The 17,515-nt window shown below is 39.8% G+C and overlaps 1 protein-coding gene across 1 annotated transcript in view; it reads left to right on the forward strand.

Annotated features, from left to right (window-relative positions):
* ogfod3 (2-oxoglutarate and iron dependent oxygenase domain containing 3) overlaps positions 1–17,515 on the forward strand; it is a 120,854-nt gene that overhangs the window by 24,886 nt on the left and 78,453 nt on the right. The gene's annotated exons all lie outside the window — the stretch shown is intronic.

Genomic DNA, 17,515 nt, shown 5'->3' on the forward strand with positions numbered 1-17,515 from the left:
AGTCTAAACCTAGGAATTATTGTTTTAAAAAAGCCAGGACTTTCAGAAGGAACTGGGAAATAATTTTGCAAGTTGAAGGTGGTGGAAATTTAGAATTTTTCTCTTCAAATACTTTATAAATTGTTGATTTTAAATCCTAAAATTGATGTTATTTGTTAAACAGATGAATAAAGGGATATGATATTATGACCCCACCATCAGCTACACCTTGCCCTCCCTTCCCCTTTTCGCACAGATGACTCTTCGTGACTCCCTGATCTGCTCATCTCTCCCTTCCCTCCCCGTACATTCTCTCTGGAACCACAAGAGGAATAACACCTGTCGCCATACCCTTCAACAGCCCTTTCAGTTGAGGGAGTCTCTTGCATGCATATCATTCAATGTTATTTATTGCCTGTGGTGCTCCTGATGTGGCACTGTCTACATTGGCAAGATTAGATGCAAACGGGGTGACTGCCTCACCCAGAACCTGTGCCCCATCCTCTCTAGCCATCAGTTTCTCCCAGTTGCCAGACATTTCCACACTGACACATCTGTCTTCAGCCTTAACAATTTCAAGATGAGGCTAAGCCCAAACTAGAGGAGCAGCACCTTGCATTCCACTTGGATAGCCTACAATCTGGTATTTTACACTGAGTTCAATAAATATTGAATTCTTTTCCTTCTGGTACACTACTCCCCCTCTGTTTGCTATTCTCTCTCCTCCTGATCTACCTAGCCGTTTTTCTCCTCCACTGGCTCCATCTGCCCATTTCCCACACATTCTTCCCCTCTGCTCTCCCCATGTCTCTCCCTTTAATCCACGCTGCACCTTCTCCTAGCAGACTCCATCTCACCTGCCAGTTCTTGCTCTACTCCCCCCCCCACCCCCCCCCCCCACTGTTTCATACTGGTTACCTCCCTTGTATCATTTTGTCCAGTTGAGAAGTCTTGACCTGAAACATTGACTGTCCATTTCACTTCATAGATGCTGCTTGACCTGTTGATTTCCCCCATCAGATTGTTGCTCCAGATGCCAGTATCTGCATACTCCTGTGTCTCCCTGTTGTTAAGAGTGAACACAACATCTTTGGGCACTGCTGTGATCTCCCTATTCCTGCCACCATTTTCAAAACCCGCCCCAACCTGTGTGCCAGGTTGAACCTGACTCTTCACGACATCCTCAAAGCTCAGCTTCACCAACCTCCCAACCACCCCTCCATCCCTCCATCACTTCTACACTTTCAAAGTTGCCCACATCTGACCCACCCTGAAGTCAACTGCAGCTAAATGTCTGAGCCATACCTGAAACTTCAGATGATTATTTACAGTGATCTAATGCCTACACCTTAACTTGTGTGCTCACCACCTCACGACCATGCTGATGTACACTGGTTACCTGTACACCAATATCTCAGATATAAAGGATACCTTCATGGCCTTGTTACTCTGTTTAATTTTCTCCTGTACTGCCTTCCACCTTCCAAACACAATTCCAGTGATGGAATTGGGAGTACATAACCAGTCCTTTCACCTCTGTTCTGTTTGCAACTCTGGGGCCAACTTCCAACCACCCAAACCTCTCACTTTATAATTCTTCCCCTAAATGTAATTGCAATTGCCCTACCTAAAATCTACTTTATGGCTCCAATCCCGGTTTTTGATAACCCATCTCTGCAGAACTGCAGAACATTTTTCTACATTAAGAATGACCCAAGTAATTTAATTGGTACCACTAAGTGAGGCTCTGTGCCAACTGAAAAGCAGTGTTCTCTGAAGCCAAGGTGAATGCAGCTTCTGCTGGCCCATTATATTTCGAACCAGTGGCACAAGAGGAAGGAAATACTGATTTCTTGTTTTATTTTAAACTGAGCAGCCTAAATGTAGGCATATTCTGTGGTCTATTTTTGATGTGAAAGATGTTGTAGAAAAGACACTTTAAGAGGCATATATTTTGACACAGTGAAAGTTCTAAAAGCCTTTCAGTTGTCAAGGAAAGCAAATGCTGGTGAGGAAAGTAGCTCATCAACTTAAGAAAGAAAAATGATCAATAGTAGAAAATGATGCAGTGCTGATTTTAGCACAGAGAAAATGATCAGAACACTGCAGTACATTTTTAGAATTTCAAATCGAATGTTCTTTGTAAACAGAGGAATAATATTGAATAGTTTTAATAATATTTTCTTCTACTTCCAGACTGAAATAATTTTAGGCCCTGAAGTCTGTGGAAAGAACTTAAATACATTCTTAAATTGTGGAACTTCTTAGAGATTTATTGTCTTCCTGCTCTATTAAAAGTCAACATTTTGCACTTGTGCATTTGGGGTGTCAAACTGGATAGCCCTAAAAATTGGTGTGGAAACCTTGATGCAGAGTAATCTTGTCTAGGAAGTCTTGCTCATTATAATAGCTCCAGCACATAGATGGCCATAAGTCATGACTGTACTGTTCAATGGGTCATTGCCTCAATCAGAGGTTTAAGTTTCTGACTGGCTACCCCTACTGAAATGGCTTAATTGCAGCATTCCACTGAAGTGAGGTCCCCAGTATCCTTGTTAATATTTACGTCTCAATGAACATAAAAATTATAATCTTCTGGCCACAGCTATAATCATAGTTCTCTGAACGTGGAAGCTTATTATCTTTAATTTTTGCCGCTGTTCCTAAAATATAAAAAGGATTGCACTTCAATCTTGACAATAAAATATTTTGGGACAGTTTGTAGATGTGAGAGACAGTATTTAAATACAGGTCTTCCATGGAATTAAAATCCACTTTTATAAAACTTGTACATTTTGTACAAAACTTGGAGAAGATTCTCAGCACAATTTTTAATTATATTAACTGATAGCTTTTATGTTGTTGCACCATTCTGAATGACTTGATTTCAGTTTGAAGGGAAATACACTCAGTGGCCCGTTTATTAAGTATACCTGTATACTTGTTCAATTAATGCTTATATCAAATCAGCCAATCATGTAGCAGCATTTCAATGCATAGAAACATGCAGGCATGGTCAAGAGCAGGGGTAGGCAACCTACGGCCCGCGAAGGTATTTTGACCAGCCCACAAGCAAATATTGGGATACTATGCTTATCTGGCCTGCGAGCAATTTTTTTCCTTATTCTGAGTGTTTCACACGACCACACTGATGGATATTGGCCCCAGGTCCCATTTTGTTCCAAACCAAACACTGGTATATATGAATGACGGGAAGGCAGACTACCTTATTAATATGTATTAGGTACTCTCCATGCACGTGCAAGTTTTCAGACGGGATTGTTCAAATTTGTAAACAGAAACAGCGTCACTGTGTTTTAACAAGAAATCCATGCTAAATATCTAGATATTTACTTGTGCTACAATACTTGTTGAATAACTCGCGTTTTGAAATAAAATCGAAGAAAAAAATTCCAATGGCAATGAATACAAAACGCAGGAAGGTAGACACTGAGTGTCGAAACTTCCAAGACACTTGGACACTAGATTAATTCTTCATCGAGCAAGCTGGGAAACCAGTTTGTCTCATTTGCCTAGAAAATGTTGCTGTGAAGAAGGTGGCAAATATCAGGCAACATTACAAGACCCACCATAGTGGAAATTTTAACAAGTTTACTGGGCAAGCAAGGAAAGATGAAGTTGAGCGAATGATGACTTATTGAGATCGAAATTTCTTTCTGAAAATGTGTCACTGCTTGATTTCTATAGAAAGTATATTCATCCAAGTGGGAAGTATCCTAATTTAGTGGACCATGCAAAAAAGATGTCATCATTGTTTGGAAGCACTTATCTGTGTAAACAATTATTTTCAAAAATGAAGCACACCAGGAACCATTTGAGAATACGATTGACTGATGCCCATCTGGATAATGTCTTGCTATTGGCATCAACAAGTCGGTGACGCCCAATATTGAGAAGCTTTCAAGCAACAAACAGCATCAAGTTTCACATTGATTTATCGACTGTTTGCATTAAAATTTTCTTTTTTATTATACTTAATTTACCACCATTCAATGCATCATGTTCATATGTTTTATGTTTAAAGATTCTTTGTGTCCTTTTAATAGGTTCAAAAGATGCATTGATTGAAATAAATTGCAGCTAAACTGAGTTCTTTGATTACTAATTGGCATCCTTGGTTAAGCACAAATGATTTTCTAGCATGCGTTATTCATTAATTTGGGGCAAAACATAACTAGATGTATTTAAATGGATAATTCCCATATTTCAAGTTTTTTATGGCATTTATCTGGCTCACCGTCCGCTCATTAATATGCGATCTAGCCCACAGAGGCAAAAAGGTTGCCGACTCCTGGTCAAGAGGTTCGATTGTTGTTCAGACCAAGCATCAGAACAGGGAAGAAATGTGATTAAGTGTCTTTGACCGTGGAATGATAGTTGGTTCCAGATGGGGTGGTTTGAATATCTCAGAAACTGCTGACCTCCTGGGATTTTCATATACAACTGTCTCTAGAGTTTGCAGAGAATGGTGTGCAAAATCAAAAACATCCCATATGCTGCAGTTCTGTGGGCCAAAGCGCCTTGTTAACGAGTGAGGTCAGTGGAGAATGTTTGGATTGGTTCAAACTGACAAGAAGGCAACTGTAAGTCAAACAACTATGCATTCATTACACCAGCTTTGTGCAGAAGAGCATCTCTGAATGTGTAACACGTCAGAGCTTGACGTGAATGGGCTACAGCAGCAAAAGACCAGAAGCATATTCTCATTGGCCATTTTATTAAGTACCTCAAGTACCTAATAAAGTGGCACTGAGTGTATATGGAGCACGTTGCCAGATGAAATGATAGATGTGGGTATAATTACAATGTTTTAAAGACGGAAGGCAGAAAGGTTGTGAGGTTAATGAGTCAAATTCAGGCACGTGGAACAAACTCAAGAAGATGATGCTGTTGATATGGATGAGATGAGCTGAATCATCTGATTCCCTGATATATAACTTTGACTTTATATATCTATTCAAAAACATAGGTCATAAAATATACTTCCTGGTGTCTGTTTGCATGCTCTGATCACCGAATTAGTGACAGATATGTACACACACATTTATAACATGTTGTGCTAGTCAATATTTTGGTAAGAGAATTACTTAAGACATTAATCTGTAACCTTCACCATAAATATGTAGAGTAATGAGAACGTCATGTCAATCAACCCTGCTTTCATCTCATTAGTTTCCAAAATGACACTCAATATTCCAGCTTCTAACCTTGAATCAGCAACAGGAAAGATGATCTCTTCATCACTCCACAAGCATTATCTAAGGACATCACTCCTGCTTGCGCAAGTTTGGTGAATTTGTTAGTATTTGTGATTGGAAGAAAGAACAAGGGGAGGAAGAAGAGAGTAAAAGGTTTTCAGTAAGAAATTATGTTCCTGTGGATTTTAGGAATAAATCTCTTGATTGGACATCAATCAGGGAGTGCATGAATCATCTGTGCTTCAGTAAAGCCATGTGAAAATTGACCATCTGCTCCAGGCATTTCAGAAAAGGGCTGGTATCAAACGAGTAGCAGTTCACCATATAGACTGGCTCAGTGACGAGCAGTGGAGTGGCTTTAAAATCTGTAGAAGTTCAGCCACTAACTGCTCAGGATTTAGAATCAAAACATTTTATACATCTGAATTTCACAGCTTATTTCTGGCTCAAATAGGATTGGAAAAGCAAAGTCAATTTTTTGTGATTGAAATCAATACCAAGCTTAATTCAAAACTATAGATGAAATGAATTAGCTTCAGTTTAAGACACTTGAGATATTACACGTTAGCTCATACTGTGTAGTTTTTAAATTGCCTTTCGCAGTTCAAATTAGTTGATTTGAAAATTCTGTTTTCTTCTGGTTTCACTATCTTGTTATATATGTCTAGAGAATTATGGTTAATTCATTTGCAATTGCAATAATATCCATGGGATATCCAAGGTGAAATTGTTTATTTGCTTGCAGATTTATTAATTATCATGAAATATGATACATAAATCATTAGAAAGAATAGATTTGTTAAGACATTTTCTTTGCTTTTACTTATTTGCTGGTCTTGTTAACATATTCAGGCAAGCATTAGGTTGTATGGAACTGGTTGTTAGTGAAAACATTTGTGTTGATTTCTTCTATAGCATAGAAATGCACAAAGCAGTTAACTGATAAAATGTTGCATCAGAATCTGGTTTAATATCACTGGCAATATGTAATCATAGAGAAAAAATGCGGTTTACAGTAATATATATAAAAGAGTTAAATAAGTAGTGCAAAAAAAATAGTGAGAGTAGTGTTCAAGGGTTCAATGTCCATTCAGAAATCGGATAGCAAAGGGAAAGAATCTGTTCCTGAATCACTGAGTGTGTGCCTTCATCAGACTGCAGAGTCCTTGAATGTTTAGTTTAGTTCAGTTCAATTTAGCACTATGCCGTTGGTTGACTGCAACTGCAGAGCCAGTCTGCCCCGATCTGTGCGTTATTTGCTCTTCTTTTTTGCTGTTTAGGTGTCTGATGTTTTCTTTGATGGGGTTCCATGGTGTTTGTTTCATAGCTGTCTATGATGACAAATCTCAGTGTTGTATACTGCACGCATTGATAATATACGTACTTGGAATCTTTGAATTTATACTCCCTGTTATGAACTGCAATGTTTTAGAAACAAATCAGCAGCAAGAGATTTCACACTGAGTCCGGTTTTAATGTTAAAACCACTATCTTTATTAGTATCTAATTATAATATAGTAACTTAACCAAGATATACAAAAGTTAACAGTGTTAAGTGTATATATGTGTGTAAATATAGCTCCCAAACTAACGAGCTTGGGGGAACAAGGCTTAGAGTCTTGAGATGGTGAAGTAGGAAAGTTCAGTCATCCACATAATAAATGATGGGAGAGAGATATTTGTAATCCACGTTGAAATGGACAGAAAAGGTAAGTACAAAGTATTTCACAGGTTCCACGTCAGGTAAACAAAGTAATAGTCGCCGTAGATCTTGTACATTGTGTCATTCCAAATCCACATATGAAATATCACCAAAAATGACCTGTCACAAGAATATCATCTTCGAGTGGTTACCACACAACATTCCCAGGCAAGAGTTACACAACTGGTCCCACAGGATATCCCAAAATCCACTGCTATGGATTATACCAAGTGACAGTCACTTTTCCATTATGCTCTGCATGCCGATGATCAATCCACCCTTGTGGGCCTAGGAGAGTTCCAAGCCGAAGCTACCGGCTTCCCCAGTCTCTTCCTCGCCCCCCTCCTCTCCCCCTTCCTCCTACACACACACACACACACACACACACACACACACACACACACACACACACACACACACACACACACACACACACACACACACACACACACACACACACACACACACACACACACACACACACACACACACACACAGCCTGTGACTGACATAGTCCGGCCTCAGTCAGGCACCCTTAAAGAAACAGTCTCAGTAAATGACCGCAGGTTCATAACATGCCTCAATCTAATAACCTATCAATCTCCACTTTGTGCGGAGAGTTCCAGATTTTTACTGTTGCATTTGAGAAACGCTGAGGCCATATTTCATTACTAAGTGATTCGACTCTAATTTTAAGATGCCATTGTTTAAAGAATTTGTCTTCAGACTGAACATTCATTTTCTCCTTCCTTCAAAGCAGGGGTCCCCCACCTAGGGTCTGTGGACCCCTTGGTTAATGGTAAGGATTCGTGGCAAAAGCAAGGTTGGAAATCCCTGCTTTAAGGCATGGTTAAATAAGGAGCAGAAGTAGTTTTAAGGGCAAAATGAGCTGCTAAACTCCACTGAGGGCTCGAAGACGTAAATAACATTTGATGAAAGCTATACATCCAAAGTTTGGCAATGACACAACAGTAGGTCAATATTTATAAGCAGTATAAATTGAGGCAATAAATTACAGATTTATAGAATTAGTGAAGCACAGGAGCTGGTCCTTTGGCCCATGTGTATAGCAGTGGAGAGTGAAGCTCTGTTGTGGCACTGCAGGGTTTCTTTAGCGACACTCAATGGACTCGGGCCTTGAGCTGCGGGGTTGCTTGTTTTTCAGCCGCCAGAGGAGAGGCCTGCGAGCCAGTGCGTTCTCCTGGGGATGGCGTAGAACAGTTGTGACAGCTGAAGATTTAAAATGAAATGAGTGGTCAGGACTGTATACATATACAGTATATATGTCTGGTTGCGTTTTTACTAATGTTATATATATGCTTGTATATGCAAGGACTGAGCTTCAAAGCCACGGTGTCGCCTAGTGGGCGTTGGAGGCCAGTTGACAGATGATATTGGTGGGCTGAGGGGTTTGGATGGTTTATATACTGTTACGAACGTGCCACAACTCTGAAGGGCCAAAGGGTACAAAGTAGCCCCCTCCTTTTTGAGGATCGCAAGATCGCTATTATTTCAGGTCTGGGACCCAGGAAATGAGAGAGAGACATGCAGAATCCACAAGGGTTTGGAATGTGTCCTGGCCCCCAGAAAGGCAGAACCATTGATAACGACTATTGTCTCTTGGAGACGGAATTGTGTATTGAGTACTGTACTATTCATTGAAGCCCTCAGGGAATGACCAGAGTGGGCTGGTTGAGGGATTGCATCATCCCAACCTGATTGACATCTGAGACCCCGTGAGTAAGGATAAAAGAGGGTATGGGGAACAACCCCTTCAGACGCACCAGGAGAGACGCTAGAAATCCCGTGACAGCGTTTAATAGCGACAGCCGGTGGGGGGCTCGCGTGCGTCCTTTCCCTTTGCCGGGATTGGGGCCTTATCACGGAAGAACGGCTTTAGCTAAAGGAGAAACCAACACCAATGGAACTCTGGAAGGATCGACATCATAAAAAGGAAAAGCTGGCAAGTTTCTAAAATCTGTCTCTCTCCAACCAAAAAGCTGCAGCCTGAATGAACTGAGTGACTTTTATATTTCCATCGGACAATACATTATCCCTTAGACAACGATAGAGCTTATTTCTTATTGATTATTATTATACCCGCACTTTTAGATTTAGTGTTGACGACGTATATTATCTGTATGTTTGCATTGCTATTATTTTTGTGTATTTTTATCAATAAATACTGTCAAAAATAGTACCATCAGACTTCAACGGACCTCTCTATCTTTGCTGGTAGGTGACCCAGTTACGGGGTTCGTAACAATACATCCATATTCCATGTTGTATTTTTACTGATATTCTATGTGGGTTTATTCACTTGTATGCATTAAGCCATGGGTGTCAGGGGGTGGGGAGGAAGTGGGGGAGGTGGGGCTTGGATTTCTCATTACATGATCGTGATCTTTGGGTGTGCTTACTGTGTGTGACTGTTGGTAATGTGTCTTTGCACCTTGACCCCGTGGTAATGCGGTCTCGCTTGGCTGTATTCATGAGTACAGTCGGCCCTCCTTATCTGTGAGGGATTGGTTCTGGCACCCATCGTGGATACCAAAAAACGCGGATGCTCAAGTCCCTTATTTGACCCGTCTCAGTGCAGTGGACTTTAGGACCCAGCGGAACCCCAGAGCTTATTTAACCTGTCACAGCGCAGTGGACATTAGGACCCGGCGGAGCTGTGAATCTGCAGTGTTTCTGTTCACGAAAATAACCACGATCACGATTGAAAATAAAGTGGAAATAATAAAGCGATCGGAAGGAGGTGAAACGCCATTGGTCATTGGAAAAGCGTTAGGCTACAGTCGGTCGAAGATTGGAACAATTTTAAAGGATAAAGTGAGAAAGGCCCTGCCCCGATGAAAGCTACAATTATTACCAAGCAACACAGTGGTTTAATTATTGAAATACATACGTTTCTTAAGTGTTTTATATGCATAGAAAGGTAAAATATATACTATATATTAAGACAAACGTTTGATTAACTGACGCTAAATAATACCGGATGTACCTGTTCCGACTTACTTAGTAAGAGAACTTCTGTTTTTTTTCGATCCCGATTCATGATAACCTACGCGCATCCTCCCGTATACTTTAAATCATCTCTACATTACTTATAATACCTAATACAATGTAAATGCTATGTAAATACTTGTTATACTGCATTGTTTAGGGAATAATGACAAGGAAAAAAAGTCTGTACATGCTCGAGCAACAAGTGCTGGAAGAGCACTTCCAGGTTTTCTCAATTCACGGTTGGTTGAATTTGTGCTTGTGGAACTCACGGATAAGGAGGGCCGACTGTATTCATATACGGCTAAATGACAATTAAGCTTGAATTGAAGGTAAATGCTTGAAAAGCTCAGCAGGTTGTTTATGGAAGGAAAGTATAGGGATAACATTTTAGGGGAATGTCATTTTACCAAATGATGCATTTCTAATATTTCTACTTTAATTGGCTGAAGCTATTTATGACCAGTTAGAATCCATGTGTGGAGTTCATTATTTCTCTGGACTCGATGATGTTTGGAAAAGGGAAGATGCAGAAGGAAACTGGATAAGATACATATTTTCAAACATATAAATAATTATGAATAAAGTAAAACCAGATTACAACTACCAGCCAAGAATACAAAGAATGAATAATCTTTCGACAATATTTTTATTGTTTTTTTAAATAAAGAGAACATAGTGTAAAGGAGAATTGTGCAGTGCATAACAAATGTATAATTCACATTCATGTAAGAGATGCACCCATAGTACAAACATTATCACCCCACCCCTCCCAGTCCCTAACTCCAAGCCATCAATGCATTGACAAAAAGGGTTAAACAGAACCTTTGTCTCCACAGAGCTGCATTGGTATAGAGAAGGTGTATTTTTCTAATACATAGGCTGTTGTATGATAACAAATCTGTCCGAAGAGTTTTACCAGAAAATGCTGGAGGTCAGGGATTTATGTACTGAGGAAAGGGAGAAAGGATGGACCTTTAGTCTGGCTGGGAATTTTGAAAATATTCAAGAAAGGGTCCCCACACCTTTTGGAACTTCATTTCTGAATTGAGGATTGAGTAGTGGATCTTCTCAAGGTGTATTGCTGGGCATGATGTCCCTGAGCCACTGCGCGTATGTGGGCGGGGCAGCATGCTCTACCTGAGCAAAACTGCACGCCTGGCCAACAGAGAAGCAAAAGACAGTGTGCGACGTTTAGTCGGACTTAAGTGCATGTCCCCCTCTCTGCACGTGCCGAAAAGGGCAATCAAAAGGTTAGGTTCCAGATTGTAATTAAGTATTTGGGATAGAGTTTGGAAGACATCTTTCCAGTATTTTTCCAGAAAAGAGTGAATAATCAAAAGAGATATTAGTGCAAAACATATTGGGAGTTTTGTCAGAATATTAAAATGAGTATTTGAATTAAGATGGTAGAGGAAAAAACTATGGTGTTGCTAGAAATACATCTGGATAGAAGAAGAAGAAGAGAAAACTCTTAACTCTGAGTGGAGTCATCAGGATGCCGTCATGACGGCGTTATTTTTAGCAGGCTTTCTTGTTTTTATGAGTTTGCTGAGTTGCTAGCTTGACGCTCAACCCAGCATAGATGGAAAGCGTGCAAGGGAGCCGGCTGGATTCGAACTCGGGAGCCTTCGCTCTGAAGTCTAGCGCTGATGCTACTACACCACCAGCCAGCAATACATCTGGATACTATGATGAAAAAGTTGTGCGTGAAGATAATGAACTTGGAAATATATGAACTACTTTTTCCCCTGGCTTCTGTTATGTACTATCAGTTTAAAAATATGTTTATTCTGTTGGAGAAACTATATGATTTGAATCTTAATTGGAGTTTATTTAAGTAGCTGATGAGAGTGATGATCTTTTATTCACTGTCATTATAAGTGATTACACTGAACTGTGCATTCTTTTTTGAGAAGATATCTAATTACATGGTTCCCTTAAGTAGGAGGCATTCCATTTCTATGACATTTTGATTTTGCTTCCCAACTGCACCTCACATTTTTACTGAATGATGTAAAAATAGATTGAGAAGAGGATGAGGGAGAAGGTGGAACAGAGATCTGGGGAATGTAATCTCAACAGCAAATGAATTAACAGTCTTTTTAAAGCTGATGAATTATTCTGCAGCATGTGTAGGAAATTGAATGTTATTCTTGTATTGCCAGTAAAAGCCAGCATAAGAACAAGAGCTGTCAGAGTGGGTAATACCTTCTTACCCAGGCGATTAGACTTCTTAACACCCTGCTGCCACCCGGCATGCATGTACGTTTTGTCTGAATGTCCTTCCGAGACCCCCCCACCCCACCCTCTACTCCCCAACTCACAGATACACTCTCATCTTGCACTGGTCACTTTTCACCTTTTATTGCTGCTGTTTTGCATATTTATACAACTGTTTGTTTGATTATAGTAGTGGCAGTATCATTACGTAGTCTGACATAAACAGGCACTTCGCATCACATGTCACTCAGGATTTGTGCAGGTATTAGTTTTCTGATTGTATGTTTTGGATCGCAGCTATATGACCCCAGAGGATCAAGGTTTTGTTTAGCTGTATACATGTGTATAGTTGAATGACAACAAACTTGAACTTGAAAAGTATTGTTTTGCAGCAAATGTTTGTTTTAAAGTTGGGGATTGCTGCAGTTTAAGCTGATGACTGTTTAGCTGGGTTTGTGAAGCAGGCAGGCTGTATTTGGGGACTATCAGATGATGTGATGTTACCAAGCTTACTAAGAACTGGCATTGAATTAATGTGACCTATGAATGGTTGGTTGATTATTTATTTATTCATCCATCCGTATAGCTAATAACGCAGAATAGGCCTTTCCAGCCCCTTGAGCCATGCTGACTAGCAGTCCCCTGATTTAATCCTAGCCTAATCATGGGACAATTTACAATGACCAATTAACCTCCCACCGGTAGGCTTTTGGACTGCAGAGGAGACTCACATGGGGAAAAATGTACAAACTCCTTACAGGCAGCAGCAGAATTGAACCTGGGTCACCCATACTGTAAGACATCGTGCTAACCATTACACTAACATGCTGCCCCATGTGATTTTGTTGTACTGGATCATACCTTAGTTTACAAACATCTTTATCTTCCATCATTTGATTGTTTATTTTAAATGGTGAAAAGTTTTAGAAAGTAGTAGATAATCCAAAGCATTCTTGTAAAGAGGGCTCCATCTTGAGAAGGGTTTGAATAATTAATCACTGGTTAAACTGTTACCAATTTGCATAGTTAATTCTGCCAATATGTTCACTGGATCTCTTTTGTTTGCTTATATTTAAATACAAATTAGTCTGCATTATGCTTTTAAGTGAATTCATTCTGTTTTCTGTGGATTACACATTGCACTCAATTAGAAGAACTTCAACTTCGAAGTAATTAATGCAATCCAGATTTATGTTAGCATAAATGAGAGGTTGGAGGACTTCTTTATAGCCAGTTGTGCTTTCGATGGATTTTTTTTCTAATTGTGCTAATTTAAAAGCTTCCCTTCATCTGATTTTAATCTTAATTTCTAATTTTATGTTATCTGGAGATAATATCAGGGTCAGAGCATTTCCATTCTGTGTAACATACAGTAGTAAAATAGGGCAGAGGTAAGAAAGAGCACTGAATCTGGGAGCACAGTGAGTCAGTGAAAGAGTGATCTCAATACCAAAATATTTAGAGGTATATATTATTGTATCTCTCCTCCCTATGTTAAAGCAGTTTTGCTTTATCATCTCGACTCCATTTCATAATTGCAACAGCAATTATCGCAGACAAGCTTCTTTCCTCTTGCTTATTCCTTGATGTATTCTTGCATTTCTGACAACAGCTGGCATTGGTGCATTATTGTCACATGTATGGAGATACAGTGAAAACTTAATTTTGCATGCTATCATACAGAAAATTTCATCATATCAGAACCTCGAAGTAGTACAAGGGAAAATCAATAGTAGAATGCAAAGTAATGCATTACTGTAACAGAGAAAATGCAGTGCTGGCAGGGAATAAAGAACGCGGCCAAGGCAAGATAGATCAAGAGTCCATTTTACCGTGCAAGTGGTCTGTTCAGTAGTTTTAACAGTGGGATGCAAGCTGCCTTTGAGTACGTGTTTTCAGGCTTTTTAAATCTTCTGCCTACTGGAAGGAGGGGAGAGAGAGAATGACTGGTATGCGTGGGGCTTTTAGACCATAAGATATTGGAGCAGAATTAAGCCTTTGGCCCATCGAGTCTGCTACGCTGCTTCATCGTGGCTGATCCATTTTCTCCCTCAGTCCCAATCTCCTGCTTTCTCCCTGTATCCCTTAATGTCTTGACCAATCAAGAATCTATCAACCTCTGCCTTAAATATACCTAATGACCTGGCCTCCACAGCCGCTTATGGCAATGAATTCCACAGATTAACCACTCTCTGGCTAAAGAAATTCCTCCTCTGTTCCAAAAGAACATCTCTCTATTCTTTTGATCATGTTGGCTGCTTTACTGAGGCAGTGAGAAGTATATTTGGAGTCCATTGGAGGGGGAGACTGGTTTTGTGATGAGCTGAGGTATGTTAATCTTTATCTTCCTTCAGGGCATTCACTTTGGAATTGGCAGTAGCTCTGATCTAGAGACTGGTACTGTTCTTTTGTTCCCTTGCCTTCACCTTTCTCTCCATAGATTTTCTCATCTTCCTTCCCTGTGTTGGCTTCCTTTGTTCTTCACTGTCAATACTTAGCCCCACCATGTTCACTCCAACCCTCCCAGATACTTGTAATGCATTCAGAGCTCCTCTAAGCCTCAGTTTGCTGATGTTCCACTCACTTCCGTAGCTTTCCTTGCAACATTTTCCAAAAATGTGGTGCCAGATTCAGATACAGCTTTAAATTTTCTACAAGTTTTTCTAAATTGCCATTCTTCTATGCCATTAATGTGCTAGCCTGGAATCTAGCCTGGGTAGCCACAATTTATGTTAACTGGAAGAGACTGCACTCTTTATAGCCTGTGGATGTCCTCTGTGATGAGGATCCTGGTTTGCTATGTTTCTTTTTGATACTTAAACAGTTTTGATATAGTTGTTAATATCATCGTCCTCTGGTGACTTCTGTCTTTATTGTCCACGAGTAAGACCCCTCTTTGCTTACATTCCACTCTTCATTCACAGTTGCATTCAACATCAGTAAGACCAAATAAGGGTAAGACGAGGGAACACACACCAGTCCTCAGAGAGGGACCAGAAGTGAAAGGAGTGAGCGATTTCAAGTTCTTTCGTGTCAGTATCTCTGAGGATCTATCCTGGGCCCAATATATCGATGCAGCTACATTTCATTAGGAGATTTTGTATGTCATCAAAGATACTTGCAATTTCTACAGGTGTACTGTGGAAAGCATTCTAACTGGCTGGATCACCGTCTGGTATTGGGAAGGGGGGAGGGATGGGCTACTGCATATATGTCAAACTCAAGGCCCGCGGGCCAAATCCGGCCCGCGGTGGAATTATCTTTGGCCCGCGAGATAATATCTAATTACTATTAAAGCTGGCCCCAGTAATCGAAGCACCTATGGCGTATGATATGGCTAATGCTGAGTTTCTTCAGGTAGCAGGTTTTCAGGGTTTTTAGTGTTTATTCGGCAGTCTTGCTCGGCAGTCTTCTTCATAAGAAACGAAATTTGTAAAGTGAAACACTTTGTAGTTATAGCAGAGACTGAGACACATGAGTGCAGGCTGATAAAACGGAGGCAACGAAAGCTGCGTTCGCATGCGTCCGGCTGATCCGGCCCGCCTGAAGCTGCATTTTGCTCAATCCGGCCCGTGACCTAAAATGAGTTTGACACCCCTGGGCTACTGCATAGGATCAAAGGAAGCTGCAAAGAGTTGTAAACAGTCAGCTCCATCATGGACACTAGCCTCCATAGTATCCAAGATATTTTCAAGGAGCGATGCCTTAAGAAGACAGCATCCATCATTAAGGATGCACATCACCCTGCTCATGCCTCATTCTCTTTGCTGCCATCAGGAAGGAGGTACAGAAGCCTGAAGGCACACATTCAATGATTCAGGAACAGCTTCTTCCCCTCTGGCAACCAATTTCTGAATGGACATTAAATACACGAACACTGTCTCATACTTTAATATTTCTATTTTTTGCACTTCTTATTTAATTTAACTGCTTAATATATTTTTACTGTAATTCATGTTTTTTATCTATGATAATGTATTGCATTGTACTGCTGCTGCAAAGACAAAGTTCATGACATAATGTTGGTGATATTAAACCTGATCCTGATTCTGAGTTAAAAATATCAACTGAAATAGTTTCTTCTTCCGTGTATCTGGAAAACACCTGAGAATAAATGCTCAACACTCAAAATAATTTCGCTAAATAGAGAACCAAGGAAGTGGAAAAAGTGTGTTCACCACATGGCCTTTAAAGACAAAATGTCAATTTTTCTTCCATTAACAATCCCCAGGAATGCTATTTTAAGCTCACCCTGGGAGATGAGTAGATGAGGTGAATGTAATTTGTACTACTATAAAGTAAATGTCAATAATCCACTTCACCTGAGTCACCTGTTAACAGAGTACAGATCCAGGCACATTTTGCCAGATTAGCATAGTTGCCAGCTGCTGTTTGGTAATGAATGTACTGACATGGGGGGGATAAAATTACCTGATCTTATTTGCAGATAGGTTGAAACAGTGGTAAAACACCCGAGATACAATTCTTGTATAATGTAAGCTCAATCTCATAAAAGTATGCATTAGATGGATCAGCAGAAACCTAAACACAGAATCTAAGAGGTGCAGTGAGTTGTGACCAGACACAGAAGAATTGTATCACTCTACAATCTGAAACCTCAAAATCAAAGTCATCCATCCAGTAGTACAAGGCAGTGAAAGAAAGATAGGTGTAGTCTACCATTATAATGCACTTTTTCACCTACAAAGACAGCTAGCCTTTCCCAAGCTTTTTTTTCCCAGAGTGAAAAAGCTTTTAAAAAAGTGTTATTTTCTACAAATTTTTATATAATTTTGTAAACCCAGTGAATGCAGCTGAAATTGAAGTGGTGAGTGGAGTGTATTAATGAGAATTTTAAATATAGTTTGGTAGAACTAATACTTTGCAAATGATTTGTCCAAAGGAAACTGGTCTTCAATAAGCGGATTTTGCTGGGTTTTGCTTGTCCTTCAGCAGTATTTTTGATACAGGTGACACAGCTTTGGGTTTATTGGTCTGACTGCGGAAATTTGAATGTATTGGCTGTGATCGGTCAACGATTTTTTTCCTGCTGCTAGATTTCATAAATGGGATCAACAAATTGCTTTGCCATTCATTTGGGCTTTCAGCTCCTGAATCAGCACTAACAGGACTCTTGAATGGGGTTTGTTGGCCTATTGGGAATCAAAAGGAAGTATGTTAGTTACATTTTTTAACCTGTGTATGGCTTCATATTTTGATTTTAATTAAGTGTATTGAAGAATAATTAGTTGAATTTGTAATTTCATTTCTTGAAATAATTATTTGAAACTTCTATTAGTTTTCATGCTGCTGAATGATATACAAAATCAGAAGCAAGGTTGAAAGCTTTGATGGACAGGATAGCTGGTTGTGTGGCTTCGAT

This window comes from Hemitrygon akajei, chromosome 22 (genome assembly GCF_048418815.1).
Source record: "Hemitrygon akajei chromosome 22, sHemAka1.3, whole genome shotgun sequence".
NCBI classification, from domain to species: Eukaryota; Metazoa; Chordata; class Chondrichthyes; order Myliobatiformes; family Dasyatidae; genus Hemitrygon; species Hemitrygon akajei.